The sequence below is a fragment of the Pteropus alecto genome, unplaced genomic scaffold (genome assembly GCF_000325575.1).
Source record: "Pteropus alecto unplaced genomic scaffold, ASM32557v1 scaffold251, whole genome shotgun sequence".
In the NCBI taxonomy this organism is placed as follows: Eukaryota; Metazoa; Chordata; class Mammalia; order Chiroptera; family Pteropodidae; genus Pteropus; species Pteropus alecto.
This window is the reverse complement of record NW_006431048.1, coordinates 3203837-3226851: the sequence shown is the minus strand read 5'-3', so window position 1 is coordinate 3226851 and position 23015 is coordinate 3203837. Positions and strand designations below refer to the sequence as shown.

Here is a 23015-nt window from a genome sequence, read left to right as displayed (position 1 = left end):
GAACCTACCTTGAACTTAGCCAGGACCTCCCTGATTTGATTTTCTGGTATATAATCTCACATATATTTCGTTTTTAATCCTTGATCTACAATTTTGAGATGAAAAATTCGTCTCTTCTCAAATAGTTTAATGAATTTGAAGCTTAAGCTTACAGATTGAGAGATATATTTGCCCTGCAAGAATTCTGGAACCGTTTCAGGCTTTCTCCACACACTGAAGCCTGTACCCCCATTCTCCCCAACTCTTTTAACCTTTAGCTGCCTACAAAGCTCTTAGATGCATGTTTTCTGAGCATGTGTACTACTAAGTTGATGTTTCATTCTATTAAAATACCTCAATTTCCTTTGTCTTAGAATATATTCTCATACCTTTTTATAAAATTTCTACCCGTGGAAATAAAGCCTCTGACAAGAATATTTATTCATTCAGACCAGGAACATTCCTGAAGGCCTAGCAGATAGGTGCCAGACTCTGTTGGGCAGTGGGAGTAGAGAGGTGAGCAGGCATAGGCAGCCTGCAGTCGGCCCCTCGAGTTCCTCTGGCGTTCCATGGACTAGCATCCATGTCACACTCTGTTCTGATGGTTTGTTGACAAGTGTCCCCTAACACTCAGTAGATAATAATTCCTTATTTCTTTAAGAACCTTGTTCTGTCAGTGATTCTCTCTCCCACATCATCACCCTTTGTCATCTGCCTTTTCCTTTTCAGCTCACAAAATGCTGAGTACTCCATCCTAAGAATAATTTTTAACCTTTAACTCTACATTCCTTTCTTACAATTACATAATTCAGACTCTTTCTACTTCCTCAGTCCCATTTATACTTTAACCCAACAGTCAGGCTTCTGCCCTCATTGTCTTACTAAAATTGCCCTCTTGTCTAAAATCAGCAACAGTTTCTGTTAAATTCCGAGGACACACATCAAACTTCACTAGACTTCTGAACTACACAGGGCACCACCGATGACTCCCTCCCTGAGATCTTGCTCCTTTAGCTTCCATTATATGAGCCCTCTTGGCTTTTCTTTTCTCTGTGGTTCTTTTCTTTCCTTGATGATTCTGAGCATATCACTTTCCTTCTTAAAACTCTTCTCTGGTTTAAACTTCACGATTTGGGTTCTGCCCACCTCCCCAGCCTTACCTATGTCCATTTCCTGCCTTTCACTCAATGCTTCAGTAACCCTGACCTCATGGGTCCCCCCATGTACCACGCTACTGCACTACTTCCTGCCCCCGGTCTGTGCCTAGGCTTTGTGCTCTGCCTAGAAGGAACAGCTGGCGACTGCTCACTATTCTTCCTGTAGTAAACTCCCTTACCGCCCACTGGCTAGATTAGGTACTATTCCTCACTTTTCCTGTAATACTCTACACCTTACTCTTTAATATCCTTTCTATAATGTATTATGGTCTGTCACTCTACCTCTGTCCTCCACCAATACCACTGAATTTTTTGAGAATGAGAACTGTTTCTGTTGATTTCTGTATCCCAACACCTAACAGTACATGGCACCTAGTGGGAACACAGTGACCATTTGATCGTAATCTTACCAAATTCTGGTAACAATTCCCAAAACTTACTTCAAAATGTTTTCAGGTCCTTAAAAAATTAATGAGGCTAATAAATAGGCCGTTTCTAGCATTAACCTAAAGGCAGTGCTTTGATTTTGCTCATACAATTTAAGTTTATTTTTGGAATGATGGTTTATTTTCCTGTGGCTTTCTGAAAGTTTTCACTATAACAACTTAGTCTTAGAAACTTGTTACAGAGCCTTGAGCTGTCTTTACATACTGTTGCTGGAAAGTCTGGACTTCAGTCAGACCCAGGTTTTTTACTAGCCGTGTGACTTCTAGAAAGTAAAATTTTATGTGCCTTCATTTCTTCATCAATTAAAGGGGGATAATAATACCTACTTCATAGGAATGTTGTGAAAATGAAATGGGCAATGCATGAAAAACAGCACAATGCCTGAAACATAGTGACGCTGAAAATTGCTCAATAAAATGGCACTAACTAAAGCAATGTAATGTTACAGAATGTTGTTTTATTCTGTCCCTGATGTAATGTTTAGTACTTAGATTTATACAAATTTGACTCTTACATAGTCTTACTTAAATTACCATTTCAGTGTAATTGAGGACCACTTATTCTTAGGATGGGTTGGAGTTGCTTCTTGTTCATGGTTGTGACAATGCAACTTGGCAAAAGTAGCCTCCAGAAACAGTAAACTGAAATTCCATGTGAGAAGCTCTTTTCTCTCTTTGCCAATAGGTTCCCAGGCCCCACCTTCTTCAAAGTAGGTTGCCTGTTCTCCACTGATAATGTAGGGACAAGATTTCTCAAATGCTATGGTTGCAGCCCTCAACCTAAAATTTGTAGTGCTTTATGTTTACACAGTAGTTTTCTTTTTTGGAAATGGACTTTTTTAAGAAACTCACTTCGAGACATGTCTTTCACAAGCCTGTAAAGAAGAGTTGTGCTTTCTTTATTCATGTAGTTACAGTTTGTATTGAAAGAAGTATAATCTATGTTTCATGTTGTTCAGGATTAGATTGTGGAAGATGCATATGGGATCTGGGGTGGTTCTCAGGTGACTTTGGAGTGTAGTTTCTCCCCTTGTTGAGATGGGAATTAGAGGTAGAAGGACTGGAACCGAAGATACTCTTGGTAAGATGTGACATTGTGCACTTGGTGAAACTTCATGGTGGAAATTATACTGTCAATATAAATAACTTGGGAAGTTCTCTTTGGGTCGAAAACCGTAGAACAGATATCTGAACACGAGCTCAGTCATAGCCCAGAGGGTATTATGTACAAAGTTGAGTATTAGCACTTCGATTTCATCAACAGACAAGAGCAGAAGGCCTTTCACTTAAATATCCTGAACTTGTGGTTTTAAATATTTGCTGTATGTGCCAGCTTGCAGTCCTCTCTCAAACTGACGACACCTTTTATTTAATTATTTTTTACAAGTACATCTTAAGAAATTTGCAGTCACCTCAATATCAGTAGGTAGCATATGGCTTCAGGCTGTTTCTTCACACAGGTGGTAACAGATGGTGCCAGGAAGGAAGGAGAGCAGCTGCTGGGGAAACAAGCACCACAAGCCCCATCTCCTCCTACCAGAAATGTTTTCCCTCCCACAAATTCAAGTGAACTAAATCCTTTCTAAACTGTAGCACCTCCTCCCCCACACTCCACTCAGGGTCAAGCTTTTATCGGTCACTTACAGTGCAGTGTTGTAAAAAGGAACCACTGTCACTTATTAAAACCAGACACAGAACCCTCGGTGTTTTAGCAGAAAAGAACTCTGGAAGGGAGGCTTCCTGGAAGAAAGGGGTGATGCCTCCAGATTCGCTCGCCTGGAATTCTGCTTTCACCCCTTACCAGCCCTCACGAGTACGCCCGGGCATAAAAACATCACTGCTTTCCTTGAACTTTCTTTGAACAAAAACTGCTTTCTTTTGTTCCACTTAGCTTAGCTGACTTTTTAAAAAATGAATTTTACCAAATAGGAAGAATAAAAAGGGAATAAGTTTCAAAAAATACAACAGTATAAAAATAGTCACGTTCCCAAAGTACAAGTTTCTGATCCTGAGATCTGATTCCTTCTCTTTTACCGGAAACTGACACCCATAGACCTTGCTGTCTCTTTTCTGCCATACTCTTAGCATCCTCAGTTCTGGGAACCCTCTTCCCCAAGCGCATTTATCTAGCCTCCTCACAAATGTGAATAAAAAAAACACTTGTTAGTCAGATTCAGATGTTGCTGTCTGCCTGGGGCGGTAAAGACAGAAGGGAGGAGGAGCCCTCTGATGGGGGATAACAAGTAACCTTCCCCAGCAGACCAGCCTGTCTGCTACCTAGGAGCTCCTAAGGCTTACTCCAGGAGAGCAGTAGGAAATTGCCAAAGTCAACCTTCACCTTCTTGCAAGTCTGCCCTTGTCATTTGTTCAATACAGTGGTTTCCATCATTCTGACACCAGAGGTCTGTATCAAGACCATGTGACCATGCTCAAACCATAATCTCCCAAATCAGTCAAGCCCTTGAGACCAGCTTGGCTTAGTCTCCCTCTGCCTTGGCTCTTCATTCATTGTGTTGCCCCCTGATCAAATTTTGCCTCCTCCTCTCCAGACAGGGAGAGAAGAGGAAGAAAAAGTTTTAGCACCTGCATCTTCCGTTCCCAATATCCAAAGTTCTCTGAATAAACCTTGGTTTCTGACACCTCCATAATTTTGTACGTACAATTTCCTTTGCTTGGAATGCCCAGCTCTTAGTTGTCCCCTGCTTTGTGTGAATGTACTGAGATGAAAAGAAGGGAGAAATGGAGTATGCTTATTAGAGCCCAAAGCATCTAAGCAGGGAAGGTAGAAGACCTGATACTCAGAGCTCATGCTCACTGCCTGGCACCTAGCAAGCACTCAGCTGTAGCAGTTCTTCCATTGATGATGATTGGGCAAAACTTATTGAGTTGCTCTGCCCACTTAGAGTTCAGAAGGGAAAGCTATGAAGAGAGCCTAGGCCAGGGAATTTTGCCCTCTGTCATCCTTGGCAGGAACAGCTAGAGATTTGGTTTGAGTAGAAACCTGTTATTGAGATATTTAAAGTATCTTCTCTGTAAGATAATATCATCTTGCTGTCTAGTTCATCAGGAACCAAGCTAAAGCAAACCAGCCCTACTAGAAACACTATTAGTTATGGGATAAGTGAGGCATCTTCCCTCTGGACCTTAGTTTTCACATCCGAAAAACTATGGGTTGGACTAGGTTATAGTCTCTAATATTCCTTTCACATGGATAATCTGAAATTCCATGAAACTATAAGTATGATGTCACTTCAGAGATGAATGTTAGTTATTTGAGTAGTTATGTAACAGGAGGATATGCTAAATTGTCAAATATATGAGTATTAGAAAACTTGTTTCAAGTACAGTAGTTTTAGTATATTTTTTCCTTAATGCACTTTAAAAGCCACATCAGAGCATAATTTTCTATAGCATATGTTTACACACAATCATCACTAGATGGCACTCTTGTATTATTAGTAAGGAGATTTTTCTAGGAAATTACAGGACTTCTGGAGGACTTCTAATAAAAATAGTAATGAATCAATAGCTGAAACTGAGGAATGAGTAATTTAATCAGAGAAAGGAGAAATGGATGTTTTTATATCTATTAATGACTTGATCATTAATATTCGAGGTAATGAAAAGCTGGAACTTTCCACATTGCCCCGAAGGAGATTATCTTATAAATGTTTCTTCATTATAAGGCACAAGGTATCTTTAAAATTAAAATGAGCTTATTTTTTTAAATTAAAAAGCTAGAGGCAAATCAGGAGTTCTCTGAGAAAGATACATTTTGACAATCTGAAATCAATAAACCCAAGGTTAGTCCAGTGAAGCTGGAAACACCATCTAGTGACGGAGTTGAGTAAATTCCGTTGAACTGAAAGGTGAAAGCTTGAGTCGTCTTAACAAAAGAATTATTTGATTTATGATTCTGTGTCAGGAGTTGATTGGTTAAGTAATGGTTAAATAATGTATTAATAAAGGGAGGAAGAATATTGGATAATGCTGTGGTGTCCTCTTTTACAGTCCTTCACAGCTTTCCTGGGAGAGGATTTTATTTTTCTTCATTTGTAGTGAATATCTTTTAATAACAGTTCCTTCCTCACCATGTTTTTTTCAGTTAGCAGTCTGCATTTAAGATTTATACATGTCTTTGCATGACTTAGTAGCTCGTTCCTTTTTATTTGTGAATATTTCATTGTATGCATATACCAGTTTACATTTACCTATTGAAGGACATCTTGGTTGCTTTCAACTTGGGATGATTATGAGTAAAGTTGCCATAAATATTCCTGTTCTTTTGTGTGGACAGAAAACAATTTTGCATTCTTAAATCAGTATATAATAGCACAATTGTCGGATAGAGTAGTGAGATTGTGTTTGGCTTTGTAAGAAACTGTTAAACTGTCTTTTAAAGAGGCTGTTCCAGTTGCATTTTCATCAGCAATGAATGAGAGTTCCTGTTTGTTGTTCCATGTCCTCGCTGGCCATTGGTATTTTGAATTTTAGCCATTCTAGTATGTCTGTAGTGGTATCCTTGGTTTTAGTTTATATATTTTGAATGACAAATGATGTTGCAGATCTTTTTGTATTCTTATTTGCCTTCTTTATATCTTTGGTGAGGTATCTGTTCGTGTCTTTTGCCCATTTTTTAATTGGGTTATTTTCTTGTTGAGATTTAAGAATTCATGCCATATTTTGGATACAAATCTTCTATCGATATGTGTTCAGCAAATGTTTTTTTAGTCTGTCACCTTTTCATTCTCTTATTAGTGTCTTTCACAAAGCAGAAGTTTTTAATAAAGTCCAACTTAACCAATTTTGTTTTTCGTGGATTTTGCTATTGGTGTTGTATCTAAAAAATTGTTACCAAACCCAAGGTCACATAGATTAGATTTTTCCAGAAGTTTTATTGTTATAAATGTTTTTTATTTCAAATTTCAGCTATTCATTGTTACTATTAGGAAGGCAATTGACTTTTATATATTGACCTAGTAACCTGCAACCTTGCTCTACTTGCTTATTAATTCCAGGAGTGTTTTTGTAGATTCTTTGGGATTTTCTGTATAGATTTTCTACATATGTAGGATTTCATATAAATAACATATATATGTATATTACTATATAGTAATACCATCTATGAAAAAAGACAGTTTTATTTCTTCCTTTCCAATCTGTATACCTTTTATTTCTTTGTCTTGTTTTACTGCAGTAGCTAGGACTTCCAGCTTGACATTCACTATATTAAAGTCTCTGATTATTAATGCATTTCTAATTTTCCTCCCTTCTTGAGCTTCTGATTTAGGAAAAGCAGCTGCTGTGTTACTTGGTGTGTAGATATTTGTAACTGTTATAGCATCATTGTGAATTGTGGCTTTCAGCACTAAAAAATGTCTTTTATTTGTGATCTTTCTGAATTACTTTGTATTAGCATTGAGTTGGGTCTTGTTCTGTAAGCCAATTTGCAAATCTCTTTCCTTTCATAAGTGAGTTAAGCCCATTTACAGTTATTAATATGACCCATATGTTTGGCCTCACTCTGTCACATTTTTCCTTGCTACATGTACTATGCTATATTTGCTGTGTTAACTTTCATGACATGTTTTCTTTGCTTTTATTTTTTATATTTATTTTGATGTTTAGATGATTTTGTCATTGTTCTAGTGGTTATCTTCATATTTATACCTTTTGAAGGCCTTTTAGTCCTCTGTTTTTTTATTTAACCTTTACTTTCTACTTTGTCAGTTTTTAAAGATATCTTTTGACTCCCACTTACTGCCTATACAATAGTCGGTGAGCTTATTCTGCCTTCCTTTTCTCTACTCTCTTCTCTTCCCATCTTTTTACTTGCTTTATTTTTACTTCTACTTTGTCAGAACTTGTAACGTTTATATATTATTCCTCTGCCCTGTCCTCACCTTTGTTTTAGTCTTAAGTCCATACTTAAATATATTAAGTGTTCGTTATTGGTCCGTTTGTTGAAATTGGATGAAACTGATCCTCTAGAAGTGTCTAGGATTGTGAAGGATCTGAGATTTTGCCCTATTTGTAATCTAGTAAAATAGTTTGTTACAGTTTCATGGATTCTGACAGCATGCAATGTTTTGTGTTATAGGAGTTTGGGGAACCCATTGCTTTTATAGTAAGGAAACAAATTTGGTCTTTGCTTGGGGGTAGATGCTTGCCTAATTCCTTAAGATTATACCATGCAAACACAAACCTAAGAAATGACCTGGATAAAAAGCAATTAGCACCTTGCCTTTTTGCCATACCCAGCAGAAATATGCAGAAATGTTCAGGTCTCATGGCAGACCTGCTTTTCCTAAGTAGATTCTCAAGGAGAGTTGTGGGCATAGTATTCCCTTAGTTCATACATGTTTAAAACTTTTTCAGTCGCCTTAATGTTTGAAGGACTGATTTGCTGGATGGAAACTCCTTAGTTCACACTTTGTTTCCTTGAATTTCTTGAAAATGCTACTACATTATTGCCTTGCTTATATGTTTGTCTTGGGAAATATGGTACCAACCTAATTCTCTTGCGCTTTTAAGATATCTGGTCTTTTTACCTGAAAACCCTAAAGATTTTTCTCCATCTTTATTGATATATTTGACACAAAAATTGTATATATGTACAGAATACAGTGTGATGTTTTAATGTAATTATTGTTAAATGATTACCACATAATTACCACAATCAAGCTAATTAAAACACATCTATCACCTCACCTAGTTATTTTATTTTGTAGTGAGAACATTTAAGATCTACTTGCTTAGAAAATTTCAAGTTTACAATATAGTGTTATTAACTACAGTCACCATGCTATACATTAGTTTTCCAGAGTTTGTTCGTCCTGCCTAACTGAAACTGTACCTTTTGACCAACATCTCCCCATTTCCCTATTCCCCTGGCTCTTGGCTACCACCATTCTATTCTCCGCTTCTGTGAGTTGGACTTTTTTTAGATTGCACCTGTAAGTGAGATCATGCGGTATTTCTCTTTCTTGCCCGGCTTATGTCACTTAGCATAATAACCTCCAGGTTCACCCACGTGGTTACAAATGACAGGATTTCTTTCTTTTTTAAGGCTGAATAATATTCCATTGGGTATATATTACACAATGTTTTATCCATTCACCCATCGATAGACACTTAGGTTGATTCCCCGTCTTGACTATTGTGACAAACTATAGAAATGATCCCTGAAAGTATAGTCTTTATCTTGGCTATTGTGAATGATGCTGCAGTGAAGATGGGACTGCAGACATCTTTTCAAGACACTGATTTCATTTCCTTTGGATATATATACCCAGAAGTGGGATTGCTGGATCATATGGTAGTTTCATTTTAAATTCCTGGAGAGCCTCCATACTGTTTTCATAATGGCTATACCAATTTACATTCCTACCAAAAGTGTATATACAAAGGTTCCCTTTTTCCCATATCCTCTCCTGTACTTATCGTTTGACTTTTCAGTAGCCATTCTAATGTCGTAGTTTATGTGATCTTGATTTACATTTTACTGATGATTAGTGATGTTGAACATTTTTTAGTTTGCCATTTGTATGTCTCTTTTTTTTTTAGAAATGTCTACTCAGGTCCTTAAGCTCATTTCCTAATTGGATATTTGTTTTCTTGCTGTTGAATTGTTTGAGTTCCTTGTATATTTTGGATATTAACCCCTTATTAGACGTATGGTTTACAGATATTTTCTTTTGTTTCATAGGTTATCTCTTAATTCTGTTGCTTGTTTCCTTTGCTGTGCAGAAGCTTTTTAGTTTGATGCAATCCCATTTGTCGATTTTTTATTTTGTTGCTGGTGCTTTTGGAGTTATATCCAAAATCATTGCCCAGATCAATGTCAAGAAGCTTTTTCTCTATGTTTTATTTGGTAGTTTTATAGTTTCAGATCTTACATTTAAGCCTTTAACCCATTATGAATTGATTTTTGTATATGGTATGAGGTAAGAGTCCAATTTCATTCTTCTGCATATGGATATTCAGTTTTCTCAACACCACTAATTAAGTGACTATCCTTTCCCCATTGTGTATTGTTGGCACTTTTTAAAAATATCAGTTTACCATGGATGTGTGGAAATATTTCTGGGCTCTCTGTTCTATTCCATTGGTCTATATGTCTGTTTTATGGCCATACCATGCTATTTTGATTACTATAGCTTTGAATTACATTTTGAAATCAGGTAGTATGTATGTTGCTTCCAGCTTTATTCTTTTTGCTTAAGATTGCTTTGGCTATTTGATGTCTTTTGTGGTTCTGTGTGAATTTTACGATTTTTTTTCTGTTTCTTTGAAAAATGCCTTAGAATTTTGATAGGGATTGCATTGAATCTGTAGATCGCTTTGGGTAGTCGGACATTTGACCAATACTCTTCCAATCCACGAACACAGTCTATCTTCTATTTATTCGTGTCTTCAATTTCTTTCATCGGTGTTCTACACTTTTCAGTGTACAGATCTTATACCCTCTTGCTTAATTTTATTTCTAAATATTTTTTGATGCTCTTGTAAATGGATTGTCTTCTTAATTTATTTTTCACAAAGTTCATTTTTGTAGAAATGCAACTCATATTTGTATGTTGATTTTTGTATTCTGCAACTTTACTGAATTCGTTTATTCTAACAGTTTGGTGGAGTCTTTAAAGTTTTCTACATGTAAGATCACATCATTTACAGACAGACAATTTTATTTCTTTTCCAATTTGAATACCTTTTCTTTCTTTCTTTCGTAATTGCTCTAGCTAGAACTTGCAGTACTCTACTGAATAAAAGTGGTGAAAGTAAGCATCTTTGTCTAGTTCCTGATGTTAGAGGAAAAACATTCAGTTTTTTACCATTGAGTATGTTGTTAGCTGTGATCTTGTCATTTTGCCTTTATTATGTTGAGATATATTCCTTCTGTACCTAATTTCTTGAGTTTTAATATTATGAAAAAGTTTTGAATTTTGTCAGGTGCTTTTTTTGCATCTATGAGATGCAAAATGAAGGATTTTTATCCTTCATCTTGCTAATGTGGTGTATCACATTTATTGATTTGCGTATGTTGAACCATTCTTGCATCCCAGGGATAAATCTCACTTGCCTTTTAGTATGCTGTTGAATTTGGTTTGCCAATATTTTGTTGAGGATTTTTGCATCTACGTTCCTCAGGGATATTGGCCTGTAATTTTCTTTTCTTGTAGTTGTCTTTTTTGGCTTTAGTATCAGGGTATGCTGGGCCTCATAAAATGAGTCTGGAAGTGTTCCCTCTTCTTCAGTTTGGTGGAAGAGTTTGAGGAGTGATATTCTTCTTTAAATGTTTGATAAAATTCACCAGTGAAGCCACCAGGTCCTGGACGTTTTTCGTTAGGAGGTTTTTGATTATTGATTCAATCTCTTTACTCATTATTGATTCTGTTGAGATATTTTATTCAAAATTCAGTTATGATAAGTTGTATTTCTAGGAATTTATCCATTACTTCTAGGTTATCCAACTTGTTGGCATATGGATGTTTATAGTAGTCTCTTAAGATCCTTTGTGTTTCTGTGGTATCAGTTGTAATGTCTTTTTTTCATTTATAATTTTATTTGAGTCCTCTCTTTTTCTTAGTCTAGCTAAAGGATTGTTGATTTTATCTTTAAAAAAAAAACAACTCAGTTTCATCGATCTTTTCTATTGTTTTTGTAGTCTCTGTTTTATTTATTTCTGCTCTGATCTTTACTATTTCCTTTCTTCTGTTAACTTGAGGTTTAGTTTGACCTTTTTCTTGTTCCGTGAGGTATAAAGTTAGGTTATTTGAGGTCTTTCATTATGTAAACATTATTGCTAGTGTATTCCTTCTTAGACATGCATATACTGCATCTAATAAATTTTAGTATCTTGTGTTTACATTTTCATTTGTTTCAAGATATTTTTTTGATTTCCACTTTGATTTCTAATTGTCCAATTGTACTCCTGTTATTGGTTTCTAGTTTTATGCCTTTGTAGTAAGAAAAGATACTTGATATGATTTTAGTCTTCTTAAAATTGAGATTTGTTTTGTGACCTAACATGTCATTTGTCCAGGAGAATGTTCCATGTGCACTTGAAAAGAATGTGTATCCTGCTGTTGTTGACTGGATTGTTCTGTATATGTATGTTAGGTTCATTCAGTCTATAATGTTAGGTTCACTATTTCCTTATTGATTGATTGTTATCTATCTATCTATCTATCTATCTATCTATCTATCTATCTATTTGTTTATTTATTGCAGTAGAAAAAGCTTTATTAGAAGGGGAACTATACTTCCAGACGTGGAAGCAGGCCTGAGCAAAAGGCCTCCTTATTGATTATTTGTCAGATTATCTATCCATTGTTGAAAGTGGGGTATGGAAGTCCCCTACAGTTATTATATTGCTGTCTATTTCTCCCATCATTCTATTTCTCCTTTCATTTGCTTTATGCATTTAGGTGCTCTGATGTTGGGTGCATATATAGTTACAATTGTTATATCCTCTTGAATTGGCCTCTTTATCATTATATAATGTTTTCTCTGTCTTGTAACACTTTTTAACTTACAGCTTATTTTGTCTGATATAATTGAGCCACCTGTACTCTCTTGTGGTTACCATTTGTATAGAATATCTTTTTCTAGTCTTTCACTTTCAGCTTATGCGTCCTTAAAGGTAAGAGTCTCTCTGTAGGCAGCATATAGTTGGATTTTTCTTTTTTTTTTTTTTAGATCCATTCAGCTTGTCTTTTGATTGCAGAATTTAATGTTTACATTTAAAGTAATTATCAGTACTATTACTGTTATTATTTTGTTAATTGCTTTCTGACTGTTTTGTAGTTCTTTTATTCCTTCTCTTGTGCCTGCTTTTGTGATTTGATGATTTTTTTTAATAGTGGTATCTTCGATTCCTTTCATTTTGGGTATCTACCACAGATCTTTTTGTGTGTGTGGTTACTATGAATTTTCCATAAAGCATCTTATAACAATCTCTTTTAAGTTGATAACTACTTAACTTTGCATATAAAAACTGTACACTTCTCTTTCCACGTTTTATTTTATTGATGTCACAATTTACATATTTTCCATATTTTGTATTCTTTAAAAATTTTTGTAGCTGTAATTTTTTAATACTTTAGTCTTTTAACTTTTATAGTAGAGGTTAAAGTGATTTATGTACCACAATTACAATACTAGGGTATTCTGAGTTTGACTATATTCTTACCTTTAGTGAGTTTTATACTTTCATGTTGTTAGTATCCTTTCGTTTCTACTTGAACTATTCCATTTAGCATTTCTTGTAAGGTCTAGTGGTAATGAACCCCATAGCTTTTGTTTATCAAGGAAAATCTTTATTTTACCTTCATTTCTGAAGGACAGCCTTGCCTCCTATAATATTCTTAGTTGGCAGTTTTTTCTTTCAGCACTTTGGATGTATCATCCTACTGTTTCCTGGCCTGCGTGGGTTCTGCTGAGAAATCCACTGTTAGTCTTATGGGGATTCCTTTGTACAAGCTGAATAGTTTTTCTCTTGCTGCTTTCGAAATTCTCTTTGTCTTTGACTTTTGAGAGTTCGATTATTATGTATCTTAGTGAAGATCTCTTTAAATTTAATCTCATTGGGGTTCTTTGGTCTTCATTGATCTGGATCTTTATCTCTAGATTAGGGAAGTTTTCTGTCATTATTTCTTTAAATAAGCTTTCTGTACCCTTTTCTTTCTCTGTTCTTTTAGGACTCCCATAATGAGTATATTAGTTAACTTTATGGTGTCCCATAGGCTTTCTTCATTCTTTTTATTTTTTATTTTTTGACAACATTTTATTTTTCCATTACAGTTGGCACACAATATTATATTAGTTTCAGGTGTACAACATAGTGATTAGAGAGTTATATAACTTAGGAAGCGATCACCCCAATAAATCTAGTACTCATCTGACACCATACATAATTATCCCAATATTATTGACTATATTCTTTACGTTTTACTTTACATCCCAGGACTAATTTGTAACTACCAATTTGTACTTCTTAATCCTTTCCCCCTTTTCACTCATCCCTTTATCCCCCCTCCCATCTGGCAACCATCAGAATGTTCATTGTATCTATGAGTTTATTTCTGTCCTGTTTGTTTATTTCATTCTTTAGATTCCACATATAAGTGAAATCATATGACATTTGTCTTTCTCTGTCTCTTCATTCTTTTTAATCTTTTTTTTCTTTCTGTACCTCTGAGTAATTTCAGGTGACCTTTCTTCGAGCTCACTGATTCCTTCTGCTTGATTGAGTCTGCTATTGTAGTTCTCTGGAATTTTTCAGCTCCTGAATTTCTATTTTTGTTCTTTTTTATGGTGTCCGTTTCTTTGTTGAATTTCTCATTTTGTTCATGAATTGTTTTCCTGATTTCATGTGTTGTCCCTGTGTATTCTTATAGTTCACAGAGCTTCTTTAAAACAATTATTTTGATTTCTTTGTCAGGCAGTTTATAGATCTCCATTTCTTTAAGGTTGATTACTGGTACTTTATTTTGTTCCTTTGGTAGTGTCATGTTTTCTTGATTATGCATGATTATTGTGGTCTTGCACCGATGTCTGTGCATTTAAAGAAGCAGGCGCCTCTTTCAGTCTTTACACACTGGCTTCAACAGGGAAAGCCCTTCACCAGTCAGCCTGGCCAGAGATTCTGGGCAGGCCTGATGTTAGGGTCCATCTTGCTGCTGGAGTCCTCAGGTTTGATGCCTGGGTCAGTTGGTGAGTGGGCCTGGTGCTTGGGTCTACTGGGGCGGCTCTAAATCCTGGGTTCAGTGGGGCTGGCCTAGCATCTGTGTCCACAGGGGTGGGCTTGGTGCCTGCGACTGCGATGTCAGGCCTGGAACCTGAGTCCAAGGGGACCAGCGTGAAGGCTGGGGCTATGGGGCCTGTCTGGCACTGGGGTAGGCCTGGAGCCTTGGTCTTTAGGGTTCAGCTTAGCACTGCAACAGGCCTAGAACTTAGGGCTAGGCCTGGGTCCTAGGTTTGTAGAGACTGGCCTGGAATTTGCAGTCATGGACGCTTGCCTGGCGTTGGGGTAGCTCTAGAGCCTAAATCATTGGAAGCTGGCCCAGTGCCAAGTATCCTTTGGGGTTAGCCTGGATTCTGAAGCCACAGGCACAGGCCTGGTGCTGGGATGTGTGGTGAAGTTATGTGGTTATTTCACTCTCTTTTGCCCACACAAAGGGTATCTCTTTCTGTGCTGCACTGCCCAGGCTTGAGGTCAGTGTGACATAAGTATACGTGAAACTGTCTTCAGTATTTTTTTTATTACTATGCTTCACCCAGATGCTAAAACCTCTCACCTGAAATCCTTAGCTCTTGTGAAGGTACTTTTGTGCATGCATAGTTGTTCAAATGATGAGGGAATGGGCACTGAATAATTCTTTTCTATCTTGCCGACATTACTGAGGATTTTTTCCTTTATATTTAAAGTCTACTAGTTTTACTGGGGTACATCTTAGTGTTGACCATTGCAGGACAATTTCCCTAGGTACTTAATATTCCTTTTCTATGTGTAGATTCAGCCCTTTCATTTATGGAAAGTTTTATAGGATTATAGTTTTAAATTTTAGTTATTTTTTCATTAATCCGCTTTTCAGTTTCAGGGACTCTCTCTCTCTCCTTTTTTTTTTTTTTTTTTACTCTCTTCTCTTTTAACCACAATTTTCTCCTATCACTTTTACTTATGTACATCTTATTTGCATTCTCTGTCGTTTCGTTCTTTCTTCAATGTCCTTATTACATTTTTATTTGAATCTATTCTCCTTTGATCACCTTGAAATTTAGTCTTCATTTCAGATATGATTTTGTCTTTCTCTTCCATTTCTATCCTGAATTCAATCTTTTTTTTTTCTTTTTCTTCATTTACTTCTGCCTGCTTTTGTCCATTTCTGTTCTGAGTTTTTGAACTTCTGATTACAAATAATTTTTATATCTCTAAATGCTTATATAAACATATTTAATTCAGTTTGAAGTTTTATGTTAAATTTTTCTTTGCGAATGTTTTCTGGAGTACATTTTTATTAGCTGAAATGTTTTGATCCTTTTTTTGTTTTCTTCTGATAGTAGTTTTGTATAGTTGTAAATTGCTTTCATCTGTTCATTTTGTGAATAGAGTAGGAAGTTTGAGTTGGTTTATAGGATTCCTAACATGAGAACACTTTTATCTGTAAATGCAGTGAAGTATGATCTCTTCAATGGATAACTTTTTGTTTGAGAAAGTCAGTAGAGATAGGAATTGTATGTCCGTCATTTGTTTTAGCTCTCATTTGTGTTGCAAGAGTCTAAAATTTCTCCTATCTCGTTTTTCCTTCAATATTCTTTTAACCAGAAGGCATTTTTTCCTTTCCCCTTTTACCAGTCTCTTCCCCAGAAGCAGTGCTTTTTTGAGTTTGCCATTCGAGTCCCACAGACTGAAGTCTCTTCCCTGTCGTTAGTGCTCTTATTGGCAAGGCGTTTTTCAGTGCTTTTGTACTTACGGTGGACTGCCCCTGCTGGGGCAGTCTCAGCTCAAATTCAGTCAGGCCCTCTGTTCCTTTCTTCTCTCATCCATGTCTTTTTTCCAAACTTCTCACTTTCTGCTAAGGTTTGCAGTAAGAGCTCAAGAGATAGCTTTGCCAGGATTTGATGTTTATTTTTCTGCTTATAGGTGATTTCAGCTTGTAGTTGGCTATGTGTTTTAGTTGTGCTTAGGGCATAGGTTTTGTATGGCTTTATTATTGTTGATCTTTATAGACTTTTCAGGGATATATAGTATTCAGTTATATAGATGTATTGTGAGTTTTAACCAGTGCTCTATTTGTTCAAATATGTAGATAGTTTTAAAATGTGCACATTATAACCATACCTATAGCTAAATCTTTCCACAGCTGTGATTAGTCTCTAATGGATAAATTCTTAGAAATAGGTCAAAGGTCATATCAAACTTTAAGGCATTTAATAATGCATACTTCCCAGTTGCCCTTCAGAGAACCTGCAAGCATTTATTGAGTTTCTGCTGAGTGGCAGACACTGCACTGACTAAGCAGTGAGAACACAAATATCAGTAGACCCAGTCGTGCTCTCTATCAAGGACACAGACATAAAGCGCAGTATGACAAAAATGTTGCCCAAAGGGTAAGTTCAAAGTATAGGAGCACAGAAGGAGAGGTGATAGTGATTTTTGGAACCCTTTAACATCGTGAACAAACTCATCTCTGTTTTCACAGAGTATTTCCTCAGCTTTCGTACTTACTGGGAACCTGGCTTTCCCTGAGGACAGTGCTACCCTTGCTGCCTCTCAAGGAGAGGCTGTTTACTCACTCTTCCACTTGCCCAGTCTCCTTCCTAGCTCTCTTCCTGTACTGTAGGAAACCTGCACCTATCCTTAGATTCTTCTGTGGACTCTTTCTCCGTATTTCCCTCAAATGTTGCTGTTTTCTGGGCTTTGGCCCTTAACCTTCTTTTTCTTCCCTTATGAAATCTCCCTGTGTGACCTTCCCTGTGGTGTCAGTGGCTCCCACATATTCACTTCTGGGTCCCATCTGTCTCCTGAGCTCTCATTCCAGCTGCCCAGTTGCATTTCTCCAGTCGGTTACTCATCGGACACCACAAACTCAACATGTGTAAAGCTTAACTCGTCATTTTACCTCAGACCTGCTCTTTCTCCTGTTCTCTGGATCTGTTCATGGCATTATCGGTTTGTACTAGTCACCTAATCAGAAACCTGGCCATAAGCTTTGACTCCCCACTGCTTAGCCATTTCACCTTGTTCCCTCTGCCTCTCCCTTTCCCTTTAGGGAACATTGTTTCTCTGCCTGTCCATGTTTTTATCCTCTCTTTTTGCTCTCATGCCCTACTCTGAAATCTTTCTACCCTATTTTCTCATCCTTCTAACCTTTTCTTCTTCCCCTTTATTTTTTCTACCTCTTGATTTTTGCTCATTTTCTCCATTTTCCCCCACTTCCTGCCCTATTTGTTCCCTCTGCATTCCCCGTTCTCAGGCTTTCCTCAGTCTTCACTGTCCAGGTATGAGTCTTGGTCATGCCCCTGCTCTTCTTTTAGAGAATTTGAGTTTACTTGGGATAGCATGAGACCATTTCTGAAGTGTGGGGCAGAGGACAATGAGATGGGCAAAAAGTCTCAAATACTTCTAAACTAGAAGCCAATTTAGTTTTTTCCTTTCCCTTCTGCACCAAGAGGTAGACTTGTATTTGTCTTCTAAGTATACATGGATTCCCAAAGAACAGCTCTAGAGTGCCTCCAAAGCCACAAAGAGTTAAAACTGTGGTGCAGGAAACACTCCCAGAAAGCCTCAAACCTAATAAAAGGGATTCAAATGATCAGAAATAAAAGCTTTAAAGGAATATCAATCAGTGAGCATCAGCTAATATTGGTGCATTTAATGGTGGCTCTTTTTCCCAGCTTTCTTCAGATGTGGTTCATCTTTAGTTTTTATCACAGTTGCAGCCTTGAGAAGCATGAGTAATAATTCCAGGGTGCAGTTGAGTTGAATTAAGAATGTTTTTAACTCCTAAGTTGTTCTATTAATGACAGCTGCTCAAAAAGGAATCAGGGATCTATAAATAATGGCCAATTAGTACCTTGAATAGACTGTCAGGAATCAAATAGACATGTTATTCTTATAGATAAACTTTTGGAGCTGGGATATCTTGTTTCTTTATTGACCTAAAAGAAAGAGCAAAGGGTAAATGACAACTTAAAGCAGGAATAATCTTTGCACTTATTTTGTCAAATATATGTTGTTTAGTTTTTGATTTAAGTAAGTAGGGTAGAATCTCAAAAACTATAATTCAATTCATTATGCTTTTGAAGGGACATAGACGATATGTTGTTTGCCCTTCTGCAGTGATCAAAATGGTTATTGCTTCCATAGGATGAACAGACACTCAAAATCATTAACTAATTACATAATTTATAGCTTACCTAAATATAATTTTATATTGAATGTGTGGTTCTGACGAAAGGTTCCGTAGTAATCTACTGGTATATTAAAAATTACCACAAAATTGAGTGGCTTAGAACAAACAAATGTTTCCTATCTCATAGTTTCCGTAGGTCAGGAAGTCAAGAGCAGCTTAGTTGGGTGGTTCTGGCTCAGTTTCTCTGGTAATTGTAGTCAAATGTCAGCCAGGACGGCAGTCAGCTGAAGACTTGACTGGAACTGGAGAATCTGCTTTTAAGATGACTCACTCCCAGCTGTTGGCAGGAGGCCTCAGTTCCTCACCACGTGGAGGACTGCTGTAATGTCCCTCTTCATGTAGGACCGCTGTAATGTCCCTCATGACATGGCAGCTGGTTTCCCACAGAATGAATGAATAATCCAAGGGAGTGCATTTTGTGATCTAGTCTCAAATGTCACACACCATTGCTTCTACTTTTTTCTATTTGTTCAAAGCAAATCAGTAAGTCCAGCCCACGCTCAGGAGAGGAGAATTAGGCTCTGCCTCTTGAAGGGACGAGTATCAAGAATTTGTGGGCATACTTTAAAGCCATCACCAGCTTGTTTTGCATGATTTTCTACTTCCTATGGTTGGAGGTACTATACTTTATTAGTTAAGAGCATGAACTTTGAAGCCTGACTGAGTTTGGTTCTGGTTTTCTACCGCTTGCACATTGTGTGATTTAGCGGAGTTCTTACCTTCTCTGCACCTCAGTTCCCTCATCTATACAATGAGGAAAATAATAGCATCTACCTCATAGGAGTGTGTGAATAGTAAATTAAATTAGTTAATATAAGTAAATGATATAGAACTGTGGCTCACAATAAATAGATTATAATATCATCATTGTAGTTTGAGCAATGATATAGCCTAATTTGTTTCTCTTTTATTTCTATATAATCTAAATAATTTCTTGGTCTAACAGATACAAACTAATACAGAGTTTCTGGTCATGTTGGCAAGTCCTTTAGGAATACATAGATATATGAGAGGGACAAAGTGAGCTGGTGACTCTCTGTAAATTTCACCTGTAGCAGGGTAGTCCGTGGAGGCTTTAGCTTCATAATGACACACTATGAGGAAAGTGTATTCCTCTCTACTTGAAACGCTAACCTGGAAATTGCTTTCTCCTAACTTTACGGGTCCTGCTCTGGAATGTATGTTCTCTGTTCATTATAAAGTTCATTCTCATATTAAGCTCATAAATTTGGATTTAGAAGCAAATCCTCTTATAGTACTTTATTTACTGTGAAAAATCAAGTAAGATACATATTTCCTAGCTCTCTGGAGTTTATCACCTTTCATATAACATTTTCATCCCAGATTTGTGGTTTATTTGCCTAATTAGAATGTGGTGCTCATGGCTGGAGTTTTTCTTTTAAAATAACCTATGTAGAGGGTATGGGGGTAATCACAGATCCAACACTTTTTAAGAAAAATGATTAAAGGGCAAGCAACTATTTATGATAGTTAAATACCTCAGCAAATACTACATTCATATCTGGTAGATCTTGACCTGGCATTGATTGCCACATTCTTGGCTCCAAAAAGATGTTTTTAAAAGATACTCATGAATAACACATGTCATAATTGCAAAAGAAAGCATTATTTTTTGTTTTTGGACCTAAAATACTAGTGGGTGTTTTTTGTTTGTTTGTTTGTTTGTTTGTTTGTTGAGATAGATGGATCAGAATATTGTTAACCAGAAGGAATTGTTATACCAAATTTCCACCATCTTCTTTCTTAATTGATGCCATTAGCCTTTGTGGCTGCAAAGTATAATTGAAATAGCTTCTATTAAAAAGTGTTGCCTAGTCCTGCACTCTATACTTTAACCTCTTAAGTCCACCCAGATTCCTTTCAAATTTTGAGTTCATTTTCTCAACTGTAAAAGAAAGAGTATGTAAGTAGGATTACATTTGGATATACATGCTAGAATTCTTGACTACCGTGCTTTAACCAAACAGGGGTTTGTTTCTTTTTCCCATATAACAAGTCTGTCTTTCTGCTCTACCATCACTAGTATGTGACATCTGTCTTGGCATTTGTGGTGCTAGTTATAAGACAGCTAGCTATGATGAGTTACGCGGTGTCATGTCACATTCTAGGCAGAAAGGGGCTGCACAGCAAGGCTTTCCAGAAACTCTCAGTTTATTTTTTCATTGGTCAGAGCTGTGTCACATGGCTTCCTCCAGTTCTAAGGGATTCCAGGGAAGCTAGTGTTTTAGCAGGGTATATTGCTACCCCAAAGAAGATAAGTGCTCTGTTAGAGAGGAGAGAGGGAGAATGCACAGTGAATAAGCAGCTAGTAGTGGCTGCCACAAAGCATTTTGGACGGTTGCTGAATTCTTGAACCAAGAGAGCAATCCATGAGTCCATCCACTTGGCAATAGAATATAGTGATATTATAGTACTAATGTGAATAATCTGTTTTATATTTTCAAAGTTGGATTTGAGGAGCAAAAACATCAATTGGTTTACCCTAGGTTATAATATCCATGAATCACAGTACATGATCCTCTCCTCCTGGCAAAGTCTTCATTAGAATAGGAGATGCTTGAATACATAAACTCTTCCAGAAGCTGTGTGCAGTGTAGATTTTTGATTATATGTGATTTTTTTTTTCTAAAATGATTGTAAATCAGCTGTGTGTGAAAACAATGGTTTCGATTGAAATTGTACTCATTTTTATTTTAACGATTTGCAATATGGTAGGTGTTATATCAAGTTGTGGTAATTTTTTTTAAGTGAAAATGCCTTATTTTCTAAAGTAATCTTATTTCTATGTAAAAGTAACACATGCACATTATTAAAAAAATTAATACTGAAAAACATAAAGAATAAAGTAATCTAATTACCCAGAAATAATTAAGGTTACCATTTTGGTACACATTTCTATGCATACAAAGTATTTGCATTTTAGGATAATGTATTTTAGGATTTAGGTAATATATTTTAGAATTATTTGTGAACATAGTTCAGCGTGAATAAGTGTATTAACTGAGATATTACTCGACATCCAAATTTGGAAGACTTTGGATAAATAATTCCATTTATTTAGCCTTCCAAAAGTAAATAAGTTACTATGTAATTTTCATTATTCATACTTGAAAGAGTTTTAAAGTGTTTCTGGAAAACTTTGACATTAATAAATTTTTACTGATTTTGATTTATCTTTGACAAGAACTAAAAGGTTTTCTCCAAGTCTAGGATTTCCTTATTCCTTCCTGTGGCCATTTATTTATTTTGAGGGCTCACAATTGAAATATTATCAGAATAATAGCAGATGATTGATATGAATGTAGAATTTTTTTTACAATGACCATTTAAAGTTCTGTGTAGGTTTGGGTCTTTTTGTACCTGAGCATTCATTTGCCTATCATTTTCAAGCTGCAGATATATTCCACCTCTCTAGTTAAATTTAGCTGAGGAATTGTTAGGTTCAGGTTATAATTGCTCTTTCTCTTCTCTTCACTTTCCCAGCCTCTGCAGTACTTTGACAAGCTTCACTCCTCCTGCAAGCAGTGTTTTCAGTGTGTGTCTTTTATGCGCTGTCGACAGGCTCTTTCCATGTTCTGCTGGCCTCCTACACCACCGCCTCCACCCCCGCAATTAGTGCAGGGGTGGGAATATAGAGCTGGGCAAAGTCATTGTATTTTTAACATCTACTGTATGAACCGCCCTCAAAAGACCCTTTCTTTTATCCTTCTTAGATCTCTTGCCTACAATAAGGGTCAAGTTACCCCTGAATGGTTCTTGGTGCCTTGATTACTGGCTCAGTGTTCAAATAGGTAGGACTTTCTATAAGTTTGGGTAACAGAGAAAGTGAAAAATATTATGTTTCCATTTAAATGTTAAACATTATTTATTGGACAAATAACATTATAAATATAACAATGGAATTCATTTAATGGAAAGGAAAAAAATGCTCCTAAATTCTGCAATGCTAATCAACAATTTTGTTTTTCTGTGTTCTCTTCCAGGCCTGCTCTATATGCATATACAATTTTTACATTGTTATAATGAGAGTGGCTATCATTTGAGTCTAAGTTCTTTTCTTCTAATATAATTATTTTTCCATTTTATTATATAATCTCTATAGTGGTACTCAAATGAGTTCATTTTTCAGATAGGTAATTCATTCACAAGGTACAAAATTCAGGATACATAAAAGGGTATATAGTGAAAAGCAAGTCCCTGACCCACCCTGATTCTCCAGTTATTTATTTAGTTACCTTCTTCTTTTCCCAAAGGTAACTGCTTTCCCTGGTTTCTTGTGACATAACTACGTGTGTGTGTGTGTGTGTGTGTGTGCGCGCGCACACTTTTTCTTTGATTCTTTTGTTTACCAGTTTTCAGAATAATGTATTGGTTTCTCAGAATCCTCTAAAGAAGACCAGTGAAAGTTTGTAGGGGGTTTTCCCAATGTAAAATATTTTTTACTGTTCTTTAAAAGGGTTCAGAATTTTGTTTCAAATCAGGAAGCAACACTT

The 23015-nt window shown here is 36.4% G+C and overlaps 1 protein-coding gene across 2 annotated transcripts in view; it reads left to right on the top strand.

Moving 5' to 3' along the window:
* Nucleotides 1-23015, top strand: part of HACD2 (3-hydroxyacyl-CoA dehydratase 2) — an 84702-nt gene that overhangs the window by 18840 nt on the left and 42847 nt on the right. The window lies entirely within an intron of this gene.